Raw genomic sequence first — 26,870 nt, 5'->3', positions numbered from 1 at the left:
GGCCTATAACCTAGCTAAACCCACATCCTTGGCACTGTAGTACTGTCAGGTATGAGCTCCATTTAATGAAGTGGGTCTTATTCCATATAATAGTTGGTTAGTACCAGAATATTTGTGTCCCTGTTATACCACCAATTTATCTTGAAGGCAGGTTGCAGTGGTAGGTCACAGGTTTTTGTTGCTGGGTGATATTCTTGGATATTTTTCTCTTACAGTAGCTTGTAGTATGTCTTCTAGCACTAGTTAATGGGGGTGAAGCTTCTAGGTATGTTGTACTACTCCTTATTGGATGTTCAGTGATGTTCAGAGAGGTCCATGGAACATATTTGGCCCACAGTTCACCGATATATAACTAATTCCTGGGACTGGACATTCTATTAGGGGCAAAAGTTCTCTATTATATGGACAGATCATTTACATTTCTTTCATATTAGTATAAAGTGGCAGCCTATAGAATGGGCAGAGGTCTTTACAAATACATCTGAGAAAGTTTAGTATCTAGAATATATAAAAAACTAAAACAAAACATAAACAAAATAAAACACCCCCCCCCCACTGAACATTAAGAAAACAATTAAAAATTGGGTAAAGTAAAGCAAAGAGTTCTTAAATAATGAAATTTAGTGGTGGAGGAAAAAAGAAATGTTAGACATGTTTATTTGTCAGGAAAATGCAAATTAAAACTACTTTAACATTTTGTCTTTCTTCACTTACAATGGCCAAGATAAATAAAATATGTGGTAATACATGCTGGTGAGGGTGCAGGAACAGAGGACACTTACTCATTGCTGGTGGGAGTACACACTTGCACAACTACTGTGAAAATGAATGGGGTGGCTCTTCAGGTATCTAGGAATAGATCTACTTCAAGATCTAGCAATACACCTCCCCAGCATACCCACACCCAAATATCTTTACATCTTACAGCAGAGATACTTGCTCATTTGTATTCATTGCTGCTCTATGTATAATAATGACAAGTTAGAAAGCATCTGCATCCACTGACAAATGGATAATGAAAATATGGCACATTTACACAATATAACATTATTAAAACAAAGTTTATGAAATTTTACATAAGTAGATGACCCTAGAAAGTCATACTGAGACTAGACTTTGAAGACAAATGTTTCATGTTCTGTCTTGTATATAGATGTTAGCTTTTGATCTTTTGATAGGTATGGAGTAGAGGTTGGGTACCTAGTAATGGACTGGGATGGAGAAGAGTCTCTCCTAATAAAAGAGAAAGAGAATGTACTGTTAAGACAAAGGTCAACCTAGACTACAAGAATTAGGTGAGGAAGGTAACTGGAAAGCAGGATAAACTTGGGAATATGGGGAGGGGCACAAACCAGGAAAAGCTTGTTGAAAACCATGTGAAACAATGCTAGTGCTGTTTTTGACTCTAAGGGCATCTTGTTTCCTTCCAATGTGCCTCCATTGCTAATCTCATGTCTGTTTCATGTTCCCTTGGTTCATCAGCTTTTTCTACCTTGTTCTTCACATTGTCTTCCTCTAAAATCCGAGTGAGTTTTTGATTATGTGTTTGACTTTTAATGTCTTTCAGTCTAGAAAAGATTAATCACTTCTTATATTATCATTTGTTTTGATTTCTCATTCCCAGTTGTTAGGTATATGATAGGGAGATGGTCTTTCGGTCATGGAAGGTTGAGTCTAGCTTGGTAAGATATAAAGACAAGGGTCAATTTTCAAACATTACTAAAAAAGCAATTTTTACTTTTCATAGAATGTTCTTATTAAATAATAAAAGATGGCATGGCACTTTAATTTTTAAAATTATAATTGGCATTATTGATTATTGAAATAATATCTGGTGATTCCAGAAAAATGCATGTATATATTAATAAAGTTTGGAACTATATTGTATCAATAACTTCTTAAAAGAAGACATATTTAAAATGTTAATAATATTTTGTCCTATTTCCAGATTGTATGTTTAGGTCTTTGATTTTTGTTGTTAATTTTGACAAAGAAATCTGGAAGTTGTTGGTTGGACTAGGGTGATGAAGAGGATCTGGGGAAGTTAGGAGAGGGAAAAACATGATTAGATAATATTGTATAAAAATTGGGGTTTTTTTCATTTTTTACTGAAAATGGATTCTTTTCTCATACAGTATATCCTAATTATAGTTTCCAAGTTGTGTACTCCTCCCTGTTATTCCCCAACTTCCCTCCCTTGTGGATCTGCTCCCTTTCTGTTTCTAACTAGAAAAGAAGCATCTGAGAGGCAACAGCCAAACATGAAAAAATAAAATACAATGAGGAGAAACCCATCATATCAAGGCTGGACAAGGCAATTCAACAGAAGGACAAGAGCCTCAAGAGCAGCCACAAAGGATCAGAAACCAAGGCCTTCTTATACACTCAGCAGGCTAGTCAAAGTGCTAAGCCTGAAGGCTACACCATAGAGAGATGTAGCGTGTGCTTGCCGCTTCAGGCTGCTCGTATCAGCCTTGTGTAGCTGACTCAGGGCCTTGTCCCCTGGTGTCAGTCCTTCCCCTGCCTCTTATACTTTTCTGCCTACTTTTGTCCAGCTTCCTTGAGATCCAAGGAGAGGAACTGATGGTGGGATCTCATTTAGACTCTCTCTCCCAGAAATATCTGGCAGTGGTCTCTATGTTTATTACCATATGGTGCTGAAGGAAGCCTCTCTGATGACTGATTAAGGCACTGAACTATTTGTGTTGCAGTATATATTAAAAAATGGAATATCTTATCTCTTTATTGGTCCTGAAGTCTCACTCTGTGGGTGCCGCTTCTAGTATGGAGCTGAGTGCACCAACTCTTTCGCTTGGTCCAAGCCGCCCCCAAGATCTCACTCTGTTCACACTACTTCCTTCCCTGGTAGTTTACCCTGCCTACCCTACTGCCTCTGTCCTGGATGCTTCTTTACCCGAAAATCCTAAAACACACAACTCTAAAGCCAGATAGCTCTTCATACAGGTTTATATATTCAATTCTCAATCCACAAACTCTCCAGGACAAAGATACAAACTGCCCTTCTATATGAGATAAAAGACCTATGCGATCCTTAAAATGTTTATAGCTACCTAACACTAAATAAGCCCGCCTGGATCTAATTCAGCCTTCCCAATGTCCATCTTGGAACATCTCCCTTAATCCTCCTCTGACCCCAGTCCCTCTCTCCCCACCTCCCTTCCCCTGCCCAATCACCAGCTCTCACCTTTATTTTACTAATTAAAATAGGATGGTACAGATGAAGTCACCTTCATGAGTAAGTGACTAGGCAGCCCTTCTTGGGAAGTGGAATTAATATCAAAATGAACGGTTGTAGGACCACCTACACTATGAGTATAGGAGAATATAATTTTGAGTCATTTTATCCAAATTTTTTATAAAATTTTAAGTCAAAAGTATTTGTTTTACCCATTTTGGGCTATTCAGTTTATGGTTTTTGGTTATGCAAGCAGTGTCTGCCATGAGTTGTATCTTTGGCAGTGGGCCCTAAATAAAATCAGACATTGGTTGGCCATTCTCATGAGTCTGTGCCATCATTGGCCTCATGGATTTTGCAGGCAGGATACATCATTGTAGGCCAAAGGTTTTGTGACTGGGTTGGTGTTTATATTTATCCTTCAGTAGCCTGAAGAATACCGTCCCACACCAAAGACACTAGAACATGGGGGTGAAGGGTTCATGTAAAATATTCCTTAGGATACTTAGACATTGAAGTAATTTATAATCTGAATTCAATCTCATGGTAAAGCCACCTCTGCAGTTCCCTGGATGAGGCCGTTTTAATGCCATGGGTCAGTTAGCAGCTTGATTTACTAGTAGTCCAAGAGGCATATACTCAACAAGTAAGGAAGTAAAGCATTTCTACTCTACAACATATATCTGGACTCATGAAATTTTCACAGGAGAATTGTGCTAACTAGAAGTCAACAGAAAGACATAGTTAGAAAAATTTATGTTGTATTAGGTATAATGGCTAATCCTAGTTGTCACCTTCATAGATCTGGCAGGAGCACACTTCAGTTGGGGGGTTGCCTCCATCAGACTGGCATGTGTCTGTGTTTGTGAAGTATTTTAAATGCTAACTGATGTAAAAGGAGACACAATGTGTACTGTCAGAAGTGGTAGCCCTAGCCTAGAAGTTAGCTTAGTAAGGTTGAGGAAAGCAGTATATAAGCTCTACACCTCTGTGCTCTATGCCTTAGCTTCTGCTTCAGTTCCTGCCTTGGCTTCCCTTGGTAATGGAATATAACCTGTAAACCAAATAAACTCTTTCCTTATAACAATTTGTTTTAGATAGTATTTCATAGAAAAATAAATCTAACATATTTACAATAGACATTTCTTTGTATTTTCTTCTCTTTCTTATACTTTCTTCTTCTCTTCAGTAATAAGAGCAGTACTTACAATGCTAGATAATGTTGGTTTTGAGGGTGTTAGTATTTTTATGTACTGTATGTGTAAAGTGTACTCTAAACATCTAGTTCAGAACTGCCTCTTATATAAGTTTTTGGCTATAGTGTTTTGTGCCCAGTAGACTGTCTTTACCTCTTGGATTTCTGTTTAGTTTCTTAGCTTAAAATAATAAGATATCCTTTCCCTTTTGTGCAGCTGTGATGCTACTGTCAGGGCCCTGTGAGAAGATACTTACTTTATGCCTTGCCAGAGACTGTAATTATCCTGTTATATGCCCATAAAAGGGATCACCATAAACAATTCTGTAGGATATTTATATAATCACAATTTTAAATACAGTAAATATATAACTTGCCTGAAATATAATTGTCTGGTGGCAAATTCTAAGCACTTAATCATCATCCTACCTGGTAACTCTGCTGCTGCCCAGAACACAATAAGCCTGGGCCAGGGGTCAGTGATCACAGGAGTTGCTGCTTTGTTTATTTGTCACCATATCAGAAGAACAGACCCAGCTGACATCATCTTTGTAACTATTACATAGCACTGACTTTAGAGGGAATAAAATTATGATGATAGACCAGAGAGGAACCGGCTAGTTAGAGAGTCTATTGGCTGTACCATTTTATCCGTCTAGCAGAAATGGTCTGCCCTACCTCCTTCACTTTGCCTGGTGATGTTGTAATAACTGTCTTCATGAAGGATTAACAAGTAACTAACTTATTTACTTAAATGGTTGATAAATAACTCTAGTCTGTTAATAATTGTCCATGTGTTTCATGTAGCTCTTCAAAATCTGAGGCAGTCTTACATGCCCCACACCCAACATTGGTCAGTGTTTCCTTGATTTCCTTTTATGCAATATCATTATTAACATGAAGCAAATCACTTAAATAAAAATGTAAATATTTAAAATAATTTGGGTGTAATTTGTAAGTGATGCATACTAACGAGTCTGAATTTTCAGTCCATGTTACATATACATAAGTTTTCACTCCACAATAGAAAAGAACAAACATGACATACATTTTATTGCTCTAAAATGTCTTCTCAGAAATACCTCAAGCTAGGTTATATTTGTATCTGTATTTGAAGTATTCCTTCCTTTGGATGTTCAGTGCTTTTAAGTGGTTAGCATTGTGGGGATGTGTCCTGCTCTCTTTTTTTAACACATGGTGGTGATAAATGCATCCGCTTGCACACAGTAGATGCTCACTGAATCTTGCTGGCTTAGTGAATAAATTAGTCTGTACTAGATACAACAGATTTTCAGTCCTGAGTTGTTCTTGCTGTCATTTCACTCTGCATAATTTAAAAAAGTTTTACTAAGATGATTAAAAATGTGTTATTGAATTACTGTGTAGATCCTAGAGTAATGGGATGAAAAAGACTCTCTGTGTACCCTGATGAGAAGGCAGAGTGTGTTCTCTCTGTAGGCACACCTAGTGGATTTTATGTGTGATTGAATTAATTTATTTCTCAAAGAAGAGTTAGTTTTATGACTTCCATATGGCACTTGGTAAATTTTCTTTTACCTCTACCTTACCAATTAATATTTTACTAGCATAAAAGTAATGTTTATTATCAATAGTTAGCTGTCTATGAATCTAAGTAGAATAAAATTTAAATAGTTAATAAATAGTATTATTCAACAGATTTTAGATATTAGATTCAAGATCTAATTCGTTGTTTTTATGTGTATATTTATGTTCTATTCTTATATTTTCATTGTCACTAACCTCTGCACTTTACATTATACATGCTTGCATAATGTTCATTTATATTGTTGGAGATTTCCATAAAGTTTTAAGTGTTTAAGGTACACCAGGAGTTGCAGAGAGTATTAGTTTCAAATTTATGATTTTTTTAGTACCATACAGTTATCTTCTGTATTTATTTACTTCCTTTTTAATGTGTATACTATGTGCATGTTTGAACCTTAGCACTGGAGGCACATGTGTGAATCAGGACAAAGTAAGGAGTCAGTTCGTTCTACCATGTGGATCCCAAGGTTCAAATATGATCCTTAGAATTGGCAACAAGTGCCTTTACATACCTTTTCACCAGGCCTAAATTTATCTTTTAACATAGATTTTTATCTTTTTCCAATAATATAAACAGATGCCTAGAATTTTACCTATTGAGAAAAAAAATCAAACTTTGGCTTCTTGATACCTACATATGGTAACTTTCCAGAAGCTTCTTAGTAGTTCATGCTTACATCAGTTTTAAGTGTGATTCTATTTTATCAAGCCATCATAATAATTATTATCAGTGTACACCTTTGAGCAAAGTTTACTGACCTTAACATGTTGCTGTTATCAGCTATGCTTAGATGTGCATAAATACTTTATTTTGCACTCAGAACTTGTAGTTTTGAAAATTTAGCCCTATCCTTTCTGTTACAGTGCATCTTTCATCTAAATTTCAGTTTGTTTGTTTGTTTTTAATTGTGATTGTCAGTTGCAAGGACTAGGCTGGATTTTCATGGGACTCTCTGTACAGTACCTGCCACATGATAGTTAGGCCAGTGTGTCAGGCTGAGGCACTGTGCAGTGTGCCACATGTGTTGGAAACAGTCCCTGTAATAGACTCAGTCTGGAATTGATCTGTTGTACTGAAGTAAAGGAGCATTCAAAGTTTGCTTTCTGCATTATTTTGTGGATTGCTCTGAGGAAGCACTTTGCTCACCAGTGTTGTAGCAGAATGAGGGCAGATGAACTGGAGGAGTTCTGTCTCGGAGAGCAGCCGTCATTTGTATTAGCAAGGCATTAGTCCTGGAAGAACACCAAGAGAAAATCACTTGTAAGTATTTTCCTAGTGTCTGGTGAGAACATTTGCATTGCAGAGGCCATGGTGAGTCTCAGTTGCTTGAAGTCACTGCTGAGATGTGTGCATACGTTCACATATATGAGTAATACCTGTGGGAACATGAGAGTATAAACTCCTCCACCTTCCTTATACACTGCCATCTCTCCTGCTGAGCTGCACAGGTTGTATCAGTACAAGTTCTGAATTTGGTTGGGTAAGTTAATTTGTACTTAGATGACATCTCTGTTTTACATTTCAGAGTTCCTGATGAATTGCAAGTCTCTCTGTGCCTCATAGCTGCACAGGTAAGTATGTGAATTTTCTATAGCGATGCAAATGTGTGTATTTACTGTCACCTTACTTAATTTTGTTTTTTAAAGTTGCTTTGTTAATTTTTGATCATTTGTCTCATAAATTTTGACAGTTCCAAAGAACCTGTACTTTGAACATGCATTGCATTACGTATCTCTGTAAGAATCAGATACACATTTCTAAGATTTGATGAGCCAGAATAATTTTAATTATAAAGCATTCATCTGGCAAGGATTAGAGAGTATTTTATAGAACTGGGCTGTGAGGTCAGACTATTGCAGAAACACTGTCTTTGGTGTCTGTTTTATTGTCAAACTTTGATGGGTTTCAAGTTGTTTCTTTGTAGAGGTTGCTTTAGGTCAGGAGTGGCTGCAGACCTACTCTCTTCTGCATTGTCTGAACCTGGAAGGGGTGGCAATGTTTGCTCTGGTTTAAAATTTCAGCCATGAAGTGTTGTCGTTCCTGGGCAACAGGCAAGAATTCTCCAAAGCCTGGTTGCACCTGCTCAGTTGTTGGTCACAGCTCACAGCTGTGTTGTAGGACAGGAGGCACAGATAAGCTTGTTAGCAGTTTGCCTGTGCTGTTGTGTATCTGTGTTTCATGTACTCATGAGTTGGAAGAATAGAAGATGTATACTTCAGACTGTTGAATTGGGTCATTATAACACTCACTGGTTATAGTGTTCAGATGCTTTTACTTAATTCTTGGTTTTGTGTTTCAAATATTTTTAATATATCCCAACTGCCTTAGATAATGTATACCTCATACAGTGTATCCCTTGAGAAAACCATGTTGGTAATTTTTTGTCCTAAGAGAGAGATTTGTGTTTGGCTTGATTTCACCATGTTGGCAGCCCCACTGTGTGGGGCTGGATGTAGTTATTGATCCATTTAGCTGAACAGATTTGAAAGCATTTGGCTATTAGTGGACACATGGGGCACATTCAGAATATGTAAGAGTATATTGTAAGAAGATTTTACTTATGCATGTGTCCCCCCTGCAATTGGGGTTGAAGAAGTGGGCAAAGAAACTGAAAATTAAGTAGTAAATACTAGAAGAGGGGCTAACATACACATGAAATTTTAAGGCTGCTCTATTAACATTTAATCAAATCTAGCTCCTTGGTGTTCTTCCAGAGTTATTTGTAGTGCAATTCAGTTTCTTTTGTTAATAGCTTCATTTATGCTGTGACAAATTAGTATATCTTTAAGAGATTTGAGCTATTAATTGAATTTATCTTTGGTAAAGTTCTGTAAGTGAAAAACAAAAAGCTATAATTTTATATAAAGGTATTTAATTAATTTATTCACTTGTCCCAGATTTCCAATATTGAAAACTTGTTTGCATGGCTTGTATTTGTCTCCTTAACATACTAAAAATACTAGTGATTTTTTTTCATGAATATTTAAAACTCAAATCTTAAGTCCTATAACTGCTATATTTTTTCTACTATTGACATGGAATCTTTTTGAAAACTAATATGTCATTAAAATATGGCCTGGATTAACCTCTTGGTAACTAGGAGAAGAGACACAAAGGGAGTAGAGGAGTGCCTGTGGCTCCTGGTACAGAGCATTGGGGCAGGGTGTGCCAGAGACAGTAAAACATGCCAGGCAGTGTGGTAGAAGTGGAGAGACTGTGCCCTGGAGCCCTGTGGCCTGTGAAGGTCGGTTGGGTTAAGAGTGATGGACTTACTTTTCATGTGGCCCGCTAAATGCTGACAAATCTTGTTTCTGAAAACAAGTGTAGATGTAAAAATTTCTTCATCTTCATTGTTACAGTTCAAGAATTACAATACCAGTATTTACTCTATCTGAATATTTATTAACTACTGACTACAACAAGCAAAATATTGTTATTCTCCCCATTACACATTCAGAAGCTGAGGCATCCATACTTAAGTTCCTTGTCACCTTGGAAACTCTTAGGAAAACAGGGAAGAGTCAACCTTGGATGGTCCAGGCCTGACCCTTGCTCTCTCACTGTGCTCCTAACTCCCCATGCTAGGTCATCAACCTCACGGAAATAAAACTTGTCTTGACTTTCTTTGGGTCAGGTAAGATCAGAACATATCAAAAAGATGTAGTTGTTTCACTAAACAGAAATAATGGAGCCTGTGTTTACTATATACATGTTTATAATAATGGTTTCTATTTGCCACTCCATCCCAACTGCAAATACATAACAAAGGTATAGTCAAAACAGAGCAGCTAAGACTTGCTGTAGATACTTCTAAGACTACATTTTGTGTCTTGAGGTAAGCCCATTAGAATGACTCAGTCTTAAGACAATTATAACTACTTATTTTTTTATTTTTACTATTTTTTTCAGCCATCAGGTGCTTGTTCTTTGCTTGACTCCATAACAGATAAATCAGAGTCCTTCTCATGGACCAGAATGACAAAGAAGACAACACAGATATATTAAGAGGATGTTTTTTTTTTTTTTTTTTTTTTTGAGGTTTCACCACTTACTATTAATGGGACCCAGTTGAATCTCTTTTGTCCCCATTTGAAATATTGTAAAACTATATATTTCATGTGGTATTAATGCACTGAAAGTTAGGTAGCACATGTGAAATATTAATGCAAAGGCTAGTACATTGCAAATGCTTAAAATTTCTTTCTTAGCTGTGTGGCAACTTCTAAGGCTATTATTGGTGCCACCATGATGACTGGCTTTAGATACTGAAGGAAGACCATGTGAGAAACAGATCTGGCCTTCTGGTTTGGAATTGTCACTTAGATTGTCTCAGAGGTAATAGTTAAACACGTGTCTCTTTCCTTGACCTTAAAGGAGATTTTATAAATATCATAAATCAATTTACTGGTTCAGAAGAAAAGTTAATATACTTTTATTGTTTTAACACTTTTTATCATTTATAATATATATATATATATAACAAATTTTACCCTTTTAGCCCTGTTTAGGTTTAGAGTTTACTGATTTTTAAATATATGAATAATGCTTATTCAGACACCACAACAAACTATTCATAAGACCATTTTGTTTTAGAAAATTGAAATGGTCAATACACTAAAAAAAAGTAGTCTTCTTTCCTTCCTTCAATTCTTGAAAAATATTTTACTTTTTGTCTCAGTGATTTTGACAACTCTATAGGTAATGTCACAGAATACATGACTGTGTGTGTGTGTGTGTGTGTGTGTGTGTGCATGTGTATGATTTCAGTGAATATGTCAGGTACATCCATATTGTGGTACATCTCAAGTTTTCCACCTTTTAATAACTGAATACTATTTCATAGTAAGCATGTGCTACATATCGCCTGATTGTTTATCTTGACAGTGGACACTTTGTTTGCTTATACATTTTAGTTTTCTGTATGTCTATAGTGGACCCATGTATAAACTTTGAGAAGCCAGTTTCATCTTAATTTCTATAGAACAAAAAATGAAATTAGTGGATCATGTAGTAATTCCATTACTCATAAAGTTTGGTTGGAATGAATTTAAAATTAGTGGAATCATTTTAGTTTGTACATGTGAATGGGATTAAATTCTTCATATCAAAAATTACTATAAGAGTCAAGTTCATCAAGAAAGTATCACAAAAGCACACTACTTATGTGAGTTCAAATGATGTAAGAAGTCTATGCCTATCTAAGATAAGACACATCCTGGGAGCCCGTGATACTTTTAGAATTGTGGGAAAGTGAGGTACTCATCACTTGCTCATGTTGGAAAATAGGATGGTGGGATACAAACTAACTGGTACTGAAGTTTCAGTTTATTCCATACCCTTTTTCTCACCTGAGATTATAGACCTTATTTTGTCCTGTATCAGAAATATATTGGCCATTAATAGAGGTTTACTCCAAAGTAGCCCAAACATGTCTCAGGTGGATAGTTGTCCCCTTGATGTTTAAATGTAGGAAATCAAATTTTATTAACAGCCCCAATCACTTCTGTCCAGTGGGAGGGAGGAAATATATTTTCCCAACCTTCTCTTTGACTTATGGGTAGACATCTTTTCCTTATATCTTTTCACAGTGCCCTTCTTCCATTTATGATTGTCTAGTCTTCATATTCTGTTTTTAAGCACAAATCATATTAGCCAAGTGAAGACCTATTTATATCAATAATTTCATATTTCTTAGTGTTAAAATTAGGAGTTCAGTGTCATATTTTTATAAACATTCAGTGTGTGTGTGTGTGTGTGTGTGTGTGTGTGTGTGTGTGTGTGTGTGTGTTTACCACATATCTGTGGGTGCCTGTAGAGGCCAGAAGAATGTCAGATATCCTGGAGGTACAGTTACAAGTATTTGTGATCTACTCAACATGGTTTTGGTAATGGTACTTTGGTTTGGAAATGCCCCAAACCGTTTTAAGTGGTGGGCCATTTTTCTAGTTCCCAGCATGATTCTTACTGAGACAATTTACTTGGAATTGTTGTATTAATATTTGAGTAACTTTGTGTAATCAGGCCCGAATATAGGTCAGTATTAACTTTTTCTACAGAATTAAATATGTATGTGTTCATACACAGGTGTTTCCTACTGATAGTGCTTACAGTAACATGGTTAGGTAAATGCTATTTTTCCATTCTTTAAAGGAAAATGAATACTATAGTAGAATAGCAAAAATTGTTCACAGTACAAGCTAGTAAATACTAGGTCTGAACCTATTAAGATGCTGTATTTAAGATGAACTTAATAACCATGTCAAAGGTGCTTCATATCCAAAGAGCACTTATGGCTATGTTTTGTTTTGTAACTACGGTTAAGTCAGGGTTAGATTGAGGCACTATTGTTATTGTATAAATGGCCAGTCTTGACTGCCTATTCTTTCTCTCCTGACAAGCTTAGTGCCATTACTCTCCCTGTTTAGTGAAACTTTTGGATAGATGGAGTCTAAACACATGCTTCAAGGACTTATTCTGAGACAAATTGTGTGAGAGTAACTGAGCCGGTACACACCTTGAGTCTGTGGGGTGTCACTCTGCACACATGTTCATATCTTGTGGTGTCTTCCTCCCTCCCTTCTTCCCTCTCCCTCAGTCTTTCCCTCTCTTCCTCTTTGTTTTGTCTTCCTTTTCTGCCTCACCATGTTTTCCCACCTTTTCCACTTTCCTGTTTTATGTAACGCTACTCCATGACTGGTAGCCATTGAACTGAGCTGGTGCTTCTCTGGGAGCCTCTGCCTTTGCTGGTGTGTGCTGCGGCCTGGCCACAGCCTTTTGTTATTCATTCACACTAAAGCACAAGGAGATTCTGTACCTTGCAGAAGTTTCCCAACTTACCATTGAAAACATTTTGTTTCTCACTTTGAAATTTCAAAATAGAACTAGCTCATGACCCAATTTCACTAAATAATTTTCTTAAGTAGCCATTGTACTCATAAGATTTCTTTCCACCCACTGTCTGTCTAGCCTGGTTTAAAATTTTATATATGTACTTTTAAAAAATTGATTAGCTGGAGAGCAGCCTACTCCTCTGTTCTGTATAATAAGGATTTAAAAACTGCATGCTGAATTCTGTATAGTGTAATTAAAACTGACCCACATTTGGACCTGAGTACACCAGGACTTAGCCAAACTTGCCATGAGCTGAGTTCTGGTGGCAGATGGGAACTAATGAGGACACACTCCACTCCAGAATTTCCCAGCTGCTTGGCCCCTTTTTGTACAAACAAGGTTTGGAGCGAAGTCCGGATCCCAAGAGCATGTTCTGTAAATGTGCTGTGCCCAATGGCTTGGGAAATGTTCTCACAAAATGATGCTGCTTCAAGGTATCCTTAAGACTTCAGCTATTGTCCAGTTTAAAGGTAAAAGCACAAAATCAAAAGGGTGTTTACTGCTCTTGCCAACCAGTTTTTAGTTTTAGAGTGAATAGGAATCAGACACACCCAGTCTTTTTTCCTGTGCCTGGCAATTGTGGGAAAGGCATTCCTATCACAACATGGAGATTTGTAAGTCCCCTACCCCAGGGACTGTTGTACCGCAGGAGAAGCATGTCTCTTTGCAGCCTATGCATCTCTTCGACTGGGTTGGTGTCCTGGGACTACTGAGGCAGATGTAATTGAATCAGTTTGAAGCAGCTGTAGCTGGCATGTGGTCTCTCAGATTGCGAGCACCTGCTTGTTTTTTTGCAACTCACTAGAGTGAGAGAAGTGCCAAAACCAGCATTGGTCTTGGAGCAGCAGCTACAGCACTCCAGACCTCACATCTCTTCCCTTCCAGCCTCAGCACATCATCACCGCCTGAATTAATAAAAACCCTTTGCATGGTTAGGTCTGAGGTAGACTTTTCCTTCTCATTCTTCTCAGTATGCAGATCCTGACAGTACTGACCACCAGTCCAAAAAAATAAGGTTGGATAATGGTGATCAGGTGGCTTTGGGGCTCTCTTATCATTAGACAACTGGGTAGCCTGTGGTTTGCAGAATCATTTAAATGAATATACCAAATTCATTTACTGTTCCAGCCTAGTCTTATTGGCACAGAGAATGAGCAGTTAATGTATAACAAACTGTGAGCTATTGTGGAATATGATAAATATGCTTCCTTAGCAGGGGGGAAATAAAACGGGACTCTTTCTACAATGTAAGAATTAAGCTAATTGACATGGATTGCTTCAGCACATACTGTGTAGGGGATGATACAGTAAAGATAAGGAGAGATTTCAATCCTAGGATCCCAGTAGGAAAACTTTATTTATTTAAAATATATAGATTTATCGTTTTTAAAGTTGTAAATCTTTTTTTAATATATTTGTATAACTTTATGTTTTCTTTGTTGCATTTAGTTATTGTTCATGAATATCACTGTATCCTGATGTTTTATTTGAATTGAGACATTATAATGTATGTTTTAATGTTTCTCTAAAGGATGTTTAATGTTGATAATATTTTTAGAGCCCCTATGAAATAGAATCATGGTTAACAGTAGGAAGATGTTATTTCATTATCATTAGGTAATTACCACATTGTAACACACAGATGCTAGGGAGAAAAGGATATGTGGTCTTGACCAAAAGAGGAATAGCTTGGTCCTATAAATGACAAAATAATGCACAATCAATGTCAAATGGGTTTCTTAGAACTGCTGTGCCCTTTCTGTCCTCTGTTGTTCAGGGAGTACATTCCAAGTCCAGTTTGGTTCTCTTTGCAGCTCAGCAAGTTTCCTCCTAAAGCCAAGCATTGCCAATCTGTGGAAGCCGTGTGTAATAGGATACCCGCGGACAGTTGCTGGGAAAGCATGACCTGATTAAGTGCTAAAGCTAGCTTGTGGGAACAGAGATCTCTGAGTTTGCTAGGAGAACTAGAGTTGAGATGGGTCTTAAGTAAAGACTGTACATCAGGATGAATTTTCTGAAAGTGAGAAGATGAAGATTGTGAAGCTAGGGAGTCATATATGCAAATGAGTGCATCTGAATTTATTATGGAGTCACCGAGGATGAGAAGACCTTAGTAGTACCTAAAACTTTAACTCTGCTGGACTATCAAGGAAAACGTGGCATGTTATTCATGGTATAATACATCTTTACAGAGATTATTTCTGACTCCTTCTCTCTATGTTAGGCCTCTCATACAACGCCTTTTATACTTTAACTGTCTTTCTTCAATTTCTACAATTCACTACTCTGAGGGTACAGTCTCAAACTCAGGAATTTTCAAAAAGGACTTTGTTCTCTGTAAGCTTATTTAAAACAAGTTTTCAAATAAATAAACAAACAGGTAGTATTAAAACACTGAAAAGCACTATTGCTTGAGGGTAATTCTGTTCTAACTAAAATGGCTAATTTTACTGCAAATCTCTGATTTCTGGGAAGAAGATAACACAGCAGTAGGAACAGTGCAGGCGTAAGAAATAGGAGATCTCAGTTTCAATTCTCTGCTGCTACGTGTCTCTTGTGAAGTTGGGAAGCTCTCTGTGTTCTCATAGATGGAGTGCCCTCATCTATAAAATAAACAAATTAATAAATAATAAATAAAATAAATAAATAATGCCTTTTTGATTTGTAGGTATAGTTTGCCCACATACTTAGACTATGTTGAGATTTGATCAGAAATTTGACATTTTCTAATACCTGTTAATATAAAAAAAACTAACAATACTTACAGTTTCTAGATATCTTCTTTCAGTATATCTTTGATCATAAGGTTACTGATATGAATGTCTTTAATGTATTATTTTGAGGATCATAGGGACTTTCTCAGTTATAATTTTTTAGTAAGAATTAGGAATAGATATTTTTTGGATAAAATAAATGTCAAGATTTTTTTTACCATTTATATGTTTTTAGATTCATAAAACCAGGTTTGTATTAGGTTCTGACTTACTAAATGTACATTAGTTTGAATCTTTAAATGGTTGTAGCCACATAGTGCTATATGTACCTATATAGGGCTATTGATGGTATGTGTGTATACAAAAATATACATACTAATGTATAATATGTATATGTACATGCATTTTATATACAGTAAATAAGTAAGTTGAAAATTGACTAGATTTTTTTATGGTACCTTAAACTTACAGAGCAAGCAGGATTGCTAAATTCAGTGTTATTTGGGAAATGGCTAACTGTCTTCAACTGGAGACATTTTAAGCATAGCCTTTAATCATGTTATGCTGATGCCCCAGGCAAAGCAATGTATACTTATTAGAGTCATTGCAAGTGTCAGGACAGTATATTCCTTAGGCCAAGAGAAAATTGATTTTTTCTCTGTAAATTTGTCAGTTGAAATAATATTTCAGTTTTGGTCAATTCAAAAATGTGTGTATTTGCTCTCTAAATCCAGTCTTCAACAACAAAAGTAATTTTTCATTAGACAGCAGAGTTGAATTACTTCCTATTAAATATTGTCAAGCATAACCATAGTATTGATTATAAGGTATCATGAATACTCTTTAACTATTCACCTCAAAATAGAGCATGGAATTAAAAAAACAGATCTGTTCATTTTATATTTTAAAGTGATGAATAATAGTAGTGGCCTGGGTTCTGGGTGTCTTGAAAAGGTGGAATTATCCCTGAGCTAATACAGGGTAGTGTACTCTTTGTTAGGCTGAGTTGCTACAGTAAGCTGTCTCATTGATTGTTCTGTACACTTCTACAGATTGGAGACTTGGGGGTCACCACCTCAATGTAAGATGCTTTTGCTCTTTCTTAGGCGTAGTCTCTAATAATCATGCACTACATACCTGAGGCTGGTGTACTACATTGTCACAAAATGTGTAGCTTAAAACCATAGAAACATGTTGTCTTATAGGTCTTGAGGTCAGAAATCTGTATGAAGGTGCAACAAGGCCACATTCCTCCTGCTGTCTCAAGTGGAGAGTTCTATTTTTCAGAGTTCTGGTGGCCCCAGTTTTTCCTTAGATTTTGATACTGTCACTGTGAAATTCATGCATCTTTATGTGGCCTTCCCATCTGTGTCTCTATGGCTTTCTCCTTTTCTTATAAAGATATCAATTATTGGATTCAGATTCTACCTTAAGACAGGAGTGATTTTCTCGTGATCTTATTAGCTCCACATTTTCTCCTCCCTGAGACTGACATTATGCACCTGCGATTTAGTGCCATTGCCTTTTGAAACTACAGGGCAATCTGATCACTGTATTTAACATTTGCTAGGACTTTATTTTAAGGCCATGTATACAAATCATGTATTCCTCTAATGACCAGAACAGGCTTGTGTGTGCAGGAGAGAACTACAGGGTTCAGCTCCATTATGTAGCAAGACAGATAGAGTTTGAGAAGCACTTGGTGTAGCAAAAACAAAACAAACAAACAAAAAAACCCCAAAACTGGGTTCTTTTTTACTTCTCCCAACTTGATCCTAATAAAAGAGGACACTGTTTTTTGTAAATAAGTTTCGTACTACTCCTAATATGAAAACAGTCAGATACATCTGAGCTCAGTCAGTCCAGGAAAAGTTGGAAATACTATTGGACACATTTCTTAACCCTTCCTACTTCATAATGAAACTTTTCAGTTGAGAATTTTGAATTTTAAATTTTTAAAACAATTAGTGAAATGTTATATGATTATTACCTGTATTAACGATGGGATAAAACATCTTACTTGGTAAACTAATAATCAGTGAAATAATATTTATAGAGTAGAAAATTTGAGAGCTACGCATTAGACCTCCTTGATAGAGGAAAAAAGATAAAAATGAAAAATTGAATTTATAAATATCAAACTATGATTTTTGTACCCCAAACACATTAGTATAGTGAACATACTTTAGTTTATCTTGTTCTGGAACCAGAGAACAATATTATTGTGCTATGTTAGTTATCTCATTTCTTGTATGTGTGTGTGTGCATGTGCGATAAGAAAAGGATATTTATTACTCACAATCCATTAATTTTACCATACATTTTGTAATAGATACATGTAGATATAATAATTAACAAAGAAATAACTAGTAGGCAATACTGAAAATACAGTTCCTAGGATTTTACCCAGTTCATTGTTAATTCTGGATATGACAATGTCATTGTTTAAAGCCCAGTTCTGGAGGATGGCAAAAGTCTTAACAGGAACACATCACTTCTAGTGAGCAAATGTCTTTTAGGGGAAATATGTTTCTATGAATATAAATGTACACCATGAGGAGTATTCTCATGAAAATACAAGTATGCTGAATACAAAAGTCATCTAAAGCCATGAGAGTTGGAATTAGGCAAAGATAATTTCAACAAACACGTCTTTTCAAAAGGCTTTCTAGTAAACAGTGTCTAGGTAGGGTAGAGTTTCCCATGTACAATCAGTGTGTGCTCGGCATTATTGGGTTTTTATTGTGCGGTGGTACAGATGAAGTGGGCAGTGTGGGACCGTGCGGAAGGAAGGAGCAGGTCTGCTGTGAAAATGTAGAACAGATTAAAAACCCAGTGCACAAATGGTTAAGTTTTTAGATATCAAGATATATAATTTTTGCTAGAGAAACTAAAACACATTCAGTGTAGTCTTGAAGAGGCTGAAAATATTCCAGTTTGTAAAATAAACTTTCTTGCGTTTAATATCAGCATCATTATTGGGTTAAACCTTAATCCTCCTAAGGAAATTCTCATGACTCTTCCTGTCTCTTCTCTCTGAAACTAGGGAGTTTACTATACTTGGCTTTTTAGAAATACATTAATACATAAATTACAACACACGAAATTTAACTCATTCCTGAGGTAAGAGCCTTTAAAGATCTGTTCATATATCCAGAGTGTCAATTCACCATGGACAAAGGCCGTTACTGTACTGAAGACTGGTGCATCTAAATTACAAACAAGATAGAGGTGGCTCTAGTGAGTTGGAAACACGTTTCTATCCTCTTGAGGACTATGGTTTTTATATGAGTGTTAGTGAAACTACATACATGGCTTACAGACTATCTTTGTCACTTTCTCTGCCCATGAAGTACATGAATATGAGAGCATTTATCAGTGTACAGTAAGAATTATCTGCGAGCTGTACCCGTGGGCAGGCCGTGAAGAGCACAGCGCATACTCGTCAGATCAGTCTTGTTTGGCAAGTCTCACCACCTTGGCAGAGCTGAACTGAGACCTAGAAGCACTCATGCAGGCAGCGATGTAGCATTTAAAATAATATTTAATTTATTCAGTTTGCCACATTTTTCAGCAGCTACATTATTTGCTTTTGTTACAAAAACATGGTTACAGTCTGCACACAAAACACTAAATATATACTTGTTCATTTTAGTAGATCTAGATACTCAAAATTGATATTTAAAATTTCTATGTATTTTCTACCATCTGTATCAGATTATGAACTGCTAAAAGCAGAAACTGAAGAGCTCTTAGGTAACTTACAGAGTAACTTGTCCCCTCATCCAGTTGTTCTCTGAGAGAGGGAAGGGCCACAGCCAACTGCAGGCCTCACTGGGAGAGGTGTGCCGTGAGAAGCTCAGCAGTGCTTGCTTTTCTCCAGAGTCTTCTTTCAATTTCATCATGGCATTGGACATTGGTGCTCACTCTTATTTTCTTAATGTTTTCATACGGTTTTAAAGGTTGGGGGATTCCTAGTAATGTACAGAGAAAATAATGGCTTTATCAAAGTGTTTACTTCATCTACCAATCTAATAGCTGAACTTTAAATTCAAAATGGAATCAATGCTCAAATAGTGTGGTATTTGTTTCTTAAAATTTTACTTTCAAAATTATTGTTCTAAGGCTTGCTTTAGTGGCATAGGCCTTCAATTCTAGCACTGGGGAGGCAGAGGCAGGCAGACCTCTGTGGGTTCAAGACCATTCCTCTCTCTATATATAGCAAGTTACAAGATACCCAGAGTTACATGGAGAGATCCTGCTAAAAGCAAATACATAAATGAATAGGCACTCCAGAGCTAAAAAGTTATAAAAATTTTCATAACTTATAAAAAGCATGTTTTGTGCCTATTAACAGCACATTTCTAGTTTCCTACAGACTCAACACTGTAAAGTACTAGCAGCTATATATCTTATTGGAAGAATGAAAATTTATATCATCATTGTCTTATTGCAATTTATATCAAATTTCATGATATTTTAAAATGTTGATTGAATATTTAGATTTCTTTTTCTGTGACATGGGTGTTAAATGTTTTATATTTTTTCATTGTGTTTTCATTTCATTTTTTCATTTTCTTTTTTCAAAAAGCCCTTTACGAATTTGTATACCCTCTTTGTGTGCTATCAAAGTTAAGTTTTTGAATGCCTGAGTATAGCTGGGAGCTTGGAACGGTGGTCTTCCCTTAGAGGAGCACAATTGGTTGTCTAGTGTCAAAATTTTAAGCCAAAGGACACATGCAAGTAACATTATGTGGTTATATTTAGGAATATATATGTATATACACATGCATATATTCATGCAATACAATGAGAAAAGAGGCCATGAATTTGAGAGAGGAGAGAGAGAGGAGGGAGAGAGGGAGAGGGAGAGGGAGAGGGAGAGAGAGGGAGGGGAGGGGAGTGGAGGAGAGGGAGAGGGAGAGAGAGGGAGGGGAGGGGAGTAGAGGAGAGGGGAGGGGAGGGGAGGGGACGGGAGAGAGAGATTGTGTGTGTGTGTGTGTGTGTGTGTGTGTGTGTGTGTGTGTGTGTATTTGATTGTTGGTGGGAGGAAAGTGAAGGGAAATGAACTGAACATTGTAATTAAATTACAATCTCAATTTTTAAGTACTTAGAAAAATGAAGTTTTGTGTTCACAGTTTTTGTTACAAATTTCTTTTTGCCCTGTAGTATTTTTATACAGTTGTACTTCCTGCTTATTTACTTTGTGACTTAGAAGAACTCATGCATAGAGAACTTAGTCACATTTTCTTGTAGCAGATTTGTGGTGCAATCTTTTACTTAATATTTATATTTTTCATTCAACTAAACTTACATTCTATGTACTTTCAAAATGCATCAACTCTTCTTTTTGGATGAAAGAAGCAGTGTTATTTTTCACTTGAAATGTAAACCAATTCTTTCTTGTTCCATAAACTTCTTAGGAAGACAGAGAGCACAGAGACAAAAGAAAAAACTAGTATTATATTGAGAACTGGAATGTCAGAATTGACATGTCTTTCTTTAGTAGTCACTGAAGTCTACTGTTTGTGAAACAGAACTTCCCAAGAAATTCTCTCATTTACAAGAATAAATTATTATATTTTGATTGTCTAAGCAATGATTAAATCAGTGAAAGCATGATAGAATAAATCAAACCCCTAGTGAGATACTTTTAACAGCAAATAAGGTTCATAGGGTAATGTTAATTTTACTTACTTAAGAAAAGCACTTATCAGTAAGACCCTATAACTGAGCAAATAAAGTCAAAATTTTAACATTGTAATTTATTGTAAGATGCAATAACCAGGTGATAAATAAATTTATTTGTGTCTTGAAAAGTTGGCTTCATGTCATCATTATTAAAAGGCAATCTTTTCATATGATTTTTGTTTAGCTTTAAAGGGAGATTAGGCTAAGAATTCTGATAGCCAGTGTCTTTACAGTGTTTTATAAAAAAGCAGTTATAAAGCTGAATGTTTAGCAATAAAAGAACTTTATCCAGGTTAACATGTGACTGTTTAATTACAAGAGGGGTAAAGGCTATGGTGTGTAATCAATAATGTCACTAATTTTTCTTCTACCTTCAGCTTAACTTTTTATTTTCATTTTTTATATTTTGCGTGTGTGAATGTTTTGCCTCCATGTGCAGCTGTGTACCATGTGCACATCTGTACATACAGAGACCAGAAAGGGCGGTTGGTACCCCTGGACTTTGAGTTGTGGATAGCTGTGAGCTGTTATGTAGGTACTGGACTCGATCTTGAGTCTTCTGAGAAAACAGTCACTGCTCTTCATTGCTGACCTGCTTCTTTAGCTCTATTTTTAATATTGTGAAATCATATGTAAACATATGTAATCATATATAATTTTATAGTCTAATGATAACAAACCCAGTGTAAAACTGTTTGGGAAATTCAAAAAGTAAGAATAAAGACAGTAAAGGCATCTTTGATACAATTATTACTATTAGAAGAAAGTTATTAATATATTAATTTTCAAAACAATAGGCCATTGCGCACAACATAAAATTTATAGGTTGTGACTTTTGTTAGCTGGCAGTATAATCCAATCACATTTTTGTTACTAAATAATTTCCCTGGTGTATTTATGTATTCCATAAATATATTCTATACCATCTTGATAATTGCTTAGTTTTGCACATGCAAGTTAGTTACTTGTAATTCTTTATATTGATAATAAAAGAATATCTTGTATAGATACATTAATGGACATTCCTGATAAATGAATGGGAGGCTATGAAATTTTTTAGCCTCTGGTGCATTTAGAAAGGCCATTTGTGTGCATGCACACATTGATGATTGGTTGGTACTAGCCCTCCTTAAAGGGAGCAATCTTATACCACTATTGCCTGTGGACAGAAAATGTTGTAGCCCAAGGAAAGCAATCAGTGGTTTGAGGAAAGAGGATAGAAAGTGGCCAGAAGACAGATCAACAAAGGTAGTATTTTGTTTCAAGACTTGTTACATACTGTGGAAGGCTGTGAAGTAGGCACAGCTTTCTTCAAAGCAAACTTGTGTGGTTTTTTTTTTTGTTTTGTTTTGTTTTGTTTTGTGTTGTGTTGTTTTGTTTTTTTAAAGCCCGGACTGAGTGATCACTCGACATGATTGAATGTCTCTGTTAACTCAGTCAGTAGCCTGACCCCTTAAGCACATGGCATATTCTGTGATTGAGACCACTTAGTCATACTAATCATTGCATGCAGAAAATACATAAAAGATTTGTATTCATCACTCAATATGTTTTGCTGCTCAAGTGTCATGAAACATTCAGGGTGTATTAACTGGCTGATGCACACCTGAAGTATGTTCTTAGCCTTAGAAACTGCTCATTTAAAAAATCAAATATTTAATTTTGAGGGAAAAATCAGTTTTGGATTTTGAGCATATATATCATCTTTCATTTTGGCCCAATTAACCCAGCAGGTGTGTGTAAATTAGGTCACTACTTTGTCACCGTGGTAACACGCATTGGGGAGGTGGATCTTAACCACCTCCAGCACAGGTGATATTGGCTGAGTTAGTATTAAGAGGTTCTTTTTAAACAAACATGGTGAATATAAGATGGTAAGAATGTAAAAAGGTAGTCTGACACTGTGTACTGACAGATAGTTGTTCATGACAGAAAACCAAATGCTTCCTGAAATCCCCATTAACAAGAAGGTTAAATGAGCACGAGAATCAGAAATGTCATGTAAAACGTACTCAGAGTCTCTGAAAGGACAGATGCTATAGCTCCATGAGGTGATAGGCTTGTGTCTCATGGAACAAGGAACTTGGGGATCAGAGACAGGTCCTCTTGAAGTTAAAACTGGTTTTGGAAATAAGTCATGGTTTTCAGAATTTCTATGACTCCCTGTTTATGTACAGACATGTCAGGTGTCTGGTCAAAGCCTATAGGTGGTGTTTCTGTTTCCCTTTGTAAGGAGAGGACCTGACTCCTTCTTTTGTGTGCTCTATTTTTAATCAGTATTCATAGTTGCTGGTGGGGTAAAGCAATGACAGAGTTGGACCCTGCCAGCACTCCAGCACTGATACTGACTCTAAGTCAGGCTTCCCACCAGGTGGAAAATCAGACATGCCTCAAGATCGCATGTAGTGCCTGTGCAATCTGTCTGACTGTCGAAGGCTCCAAATCACGTGGGCATTCTGCAGCCCTACAGAGTGAGAGAATTCCTCACTCATCACTGACAAGTTCACACCTCTTCTGGTCATTAACATTGTAAATGTGTATTATCAGATGCAAGAAAAACAGGCCAAGGATATAAAATCCACTTCTAAGGAAACAATCTTCCTGGGCTGCTTCAGCTCCGGCTCATTGATGCCGCTGTCTCCACCTGCCTGTGTTGCTGGCTCATGTTATTTTTATAGCTTTCAGATGCCCTTCTGTCCTGCCCAATGTTTGTACTACTTATTGTAATTGAAGCATTTTTATTCCATACTTTTTTGATAATATTTTTCCAGTGGCCTTTAAGAAACTTGAATTCCCATTGGGTTTATTTTTACTTGGTTGTGACCGCAGCATTATTACTTATTTTGCATGTTTTCAATAGTTAATATTTACAAAACACTGAACAAACTCTCTGAAATTGCTTCCTATAATCTCCCTCTCTGTGCATCAAGAATGAGAGTTACCAAGAGAAGAGACACGGTTAAGTCACCATGTCAGAGTGTGTGTGAATTTACTAGATAGGAGAGCCAAGGGTCCCTGATTTTCAGGTTTGTTTCTCTTTTTCTTTTACCCAAGAGCCCTACAGGCTTGGAGACTCACAAAGGGACACCAGGGCTGAGTGGGGGAGCAGTTGCCTCAAGTGCTCTTTACTTAGAACATGTCTTGCATGGACGTCCTCCTTATGTTGAAGACTTCTTTCCATTAACTCCCCAGTGGAATTGGAAAACCATTTACTTTGAAGAAAGGTTTATGACAAAAATGCCCTGAAGTCTCGCAGAAATCTATTAACCTGGTAGGGTAAGAGTGTGTATTGTACACTAAGAACAGCCTCCCACATTCTAAGACCTGGTCCATTCAGGAGCAAGGCAAACGTCAGTACAAATTAATGGAATGAAAATTTTACCAGAGTAGGATCCCAGCCTGTTTCAGACATGGGACACCAAACAAAATACAAGCATTGAGTTATCAAATCTAATAAAGCTAATAAAGGAAGTTATGGTAGAATCAGGGAACTTGGACCTCAATTGAGGTAACCAAGCAGGGGGTGGGGTGCAGACACTTAAAGAGAGTAGTTTCTTTCATTGTTTGATGAAATAATTTTTACCCCCTTTAAGTAGCATGTTAAAAAAGAAAGAGGTTGGTGTGACTGAGACAAAGAGCTCACAGTCACAGAACTGGTTGGTTTTATACCTTCCTGTACTGAGCATTGTCCTTCAGTACAATGCAGAGCCAGTTCTTTGTTCTCACAAGCTAGCAGTTAAATTGTATGTAAATGTATGCAAATTAGATGCTGTCTAATAAAGAGAGTCATTAGATGGAAGAAATATTTAGTTTAGAAAAAAAGCAGGTGTATTGTGTAAAAGAAAATGTAACACTACAAAAAAAGCCAAAACTTCTGTGGACAGTTACAGAAAAAAATTATTAAAATAGATTTTTAAAGACTTACATCTTCTTGACCTTTCCTTTGTGCTTATATATATGTACTTGTTTTTAAAATATTTACATATAAAACTAGAGGACTGGCTTCTTTCCCAGAATTACTGGAAGCACCTTCACCAGGAACATTTGGACTTGAATAATCTCCACAGCAGCATTTTCTTTCTTGAATTAAATGAAATGTAAAATGAACAGTTTTCTGAGGAAGAAGCTGTTCTTCTTTACGTTGATACAGGCCTCATGGTCTTACGATAGCTGCCTTACAACTGGTCATGATAGTTATTTTTAGTTTACTTTTGAGGAGTGAGGATTCCATATCCATTCTAGCCTTTGAAAAAATTCCTTAAAAGATTTGTAAACAGTTTTCTTATGAGGGTTTGCAGTTTGTCATGATCAGTTCAATGTGTAGTACAGTGAATGGCATGTGCTCACTAGACACTCCCCTTTTGCTTTGAATTACTAAATAGGATTCATTTTTTTATCAGACAAGTGGCTTTGGGTATGTCAAATACCTTTGTAATCTCTGGGATACAGGTAGTAGGCAGCCCCCAGGCTTACTGAACACGGTGTCTCACTATTCAGTTTCCTCAAGACAACTATGATAAAAATGTGAAGTACTCATGACATGTATCTCTCAAGTGATGTTTGTGGGGCAAGAACAGGCTTAACAGTGGCTCTGGGAGTTCAGAGTCTACTAAAGGAGCTGTATATATGAGCGCTTAGTACACAGAAGACAGTACAGGAAGATGAGGTAGGGTCTCGAAGATGTTTTCTAAGAGGAAAGGCAGATTGAACTAAAAGCTAGCAGAGAAACAGATAGTCAGCTGTGATGAAGTAGAGAAAAGCAGACTTGCAGAAGTCTCCACCTTGCATTCCCAAGTTATTAGAAATATAGTAGATTTTTTTCTATTCTCTTGTGAATTTCCAGGAACAGCTTGACTTTAACCTCTGTGGAAAGACAAATTAGAACCATAATGGATACAATAATTACCAAAGTAAAATTATAACTCAGATTCATATTTGTAATCATATTCAGTCACTCACCAAGAAATAAGGAAAGTTAAGCAAAAAGCTTCATAACTTTTTTGATTTGAAGTCATTATAAATATAAAATTTATTACCCAATCTATGATTCTGTCCATGGTATGAAATATGTTTTGGGAATGCCAGGCTTATGGATGTCTCATTAGGACTACTTTACAGAATATTTGTTAAGATGCTATTTTATTACAGTGGCAACCCTTGAGATATTATATTTGAAAATATTCCCATTATCAATAAGAGGGAGTTAGGTCATGTACACGGAATCACTTTGCTGAGATCACAAAGTACATGGCCTACCAAGTTTCCCTGGGAAGTTGTCTAGTTCTTTCTCATTTGAACAGAAGCAGCATCTATCTTCAATTCTAGTTTTATTTGAAGGGTTTTCCATTGATTTGATGTCTTTTTGTTGTTCCACCTTAGTATCTGTAGAATATCAAAGACTTAGTAGAGGGAGACATAGATGGGAAAAACCTCGAACATTTTGGTAATTGAGAGTGGAACTAAGAACCATAATGGGTTTGTGGACTGAAAGAATTTGATTTTGCTTTCTTGACTTTAGATTTACAGAAAAGATTTCAATGTGGAGGTGCAAGATGTGCTGCATTGAACTAATCTTGGAGGTAACTAAAGGGCTGAGGGACTAACAGCTTCTGATAT

General features: G+C 36.4%; 1 protein-coding gene across 7 annotated transcripts in view; it reads left to right on the top strand.

Annotated features, from left to right (window-relative positions):
- ZBTB20 (zinc finger and BTB domain containing 20) overlaps nucleotides 1-26,870 on the top strand; it is a 687,690-nt gene that overhangs the window by 149,588 nt on the left and 511,232 nt on the right. For 6 of the 7 annotated variants that reach the window (XM_080919186.1, XM_080919183.1, XM_080919189.1 and 3 more), the window contains exon 3: nucleotides 7,484-7,529. The gene's annotated coding sequence lies outside the window, so the exon portion shown is untranslated. Of the gene's footprint in view, nucleotides 1-7,483; nucleotides 7,530-26,772; nucleotides 26,834-26,870 lie in introns of all 7 variants that reach the window. The other variant, XM_080919190.1, reaches the window with a different exon arrangement.

This window comes from Micromys minutus (assembly GCF_963924665.1).
Source record: "Micromys minutus genome assembly, chromosome: 7".
NCBI lineage: Eukaryota > Metazoa > Chordata > Mammalia > Rodentia > Muridae > Micromys > Micromys minutus.
This window is presented reverse-complemented; position numbering and strand designations above follow the sequence as displayed.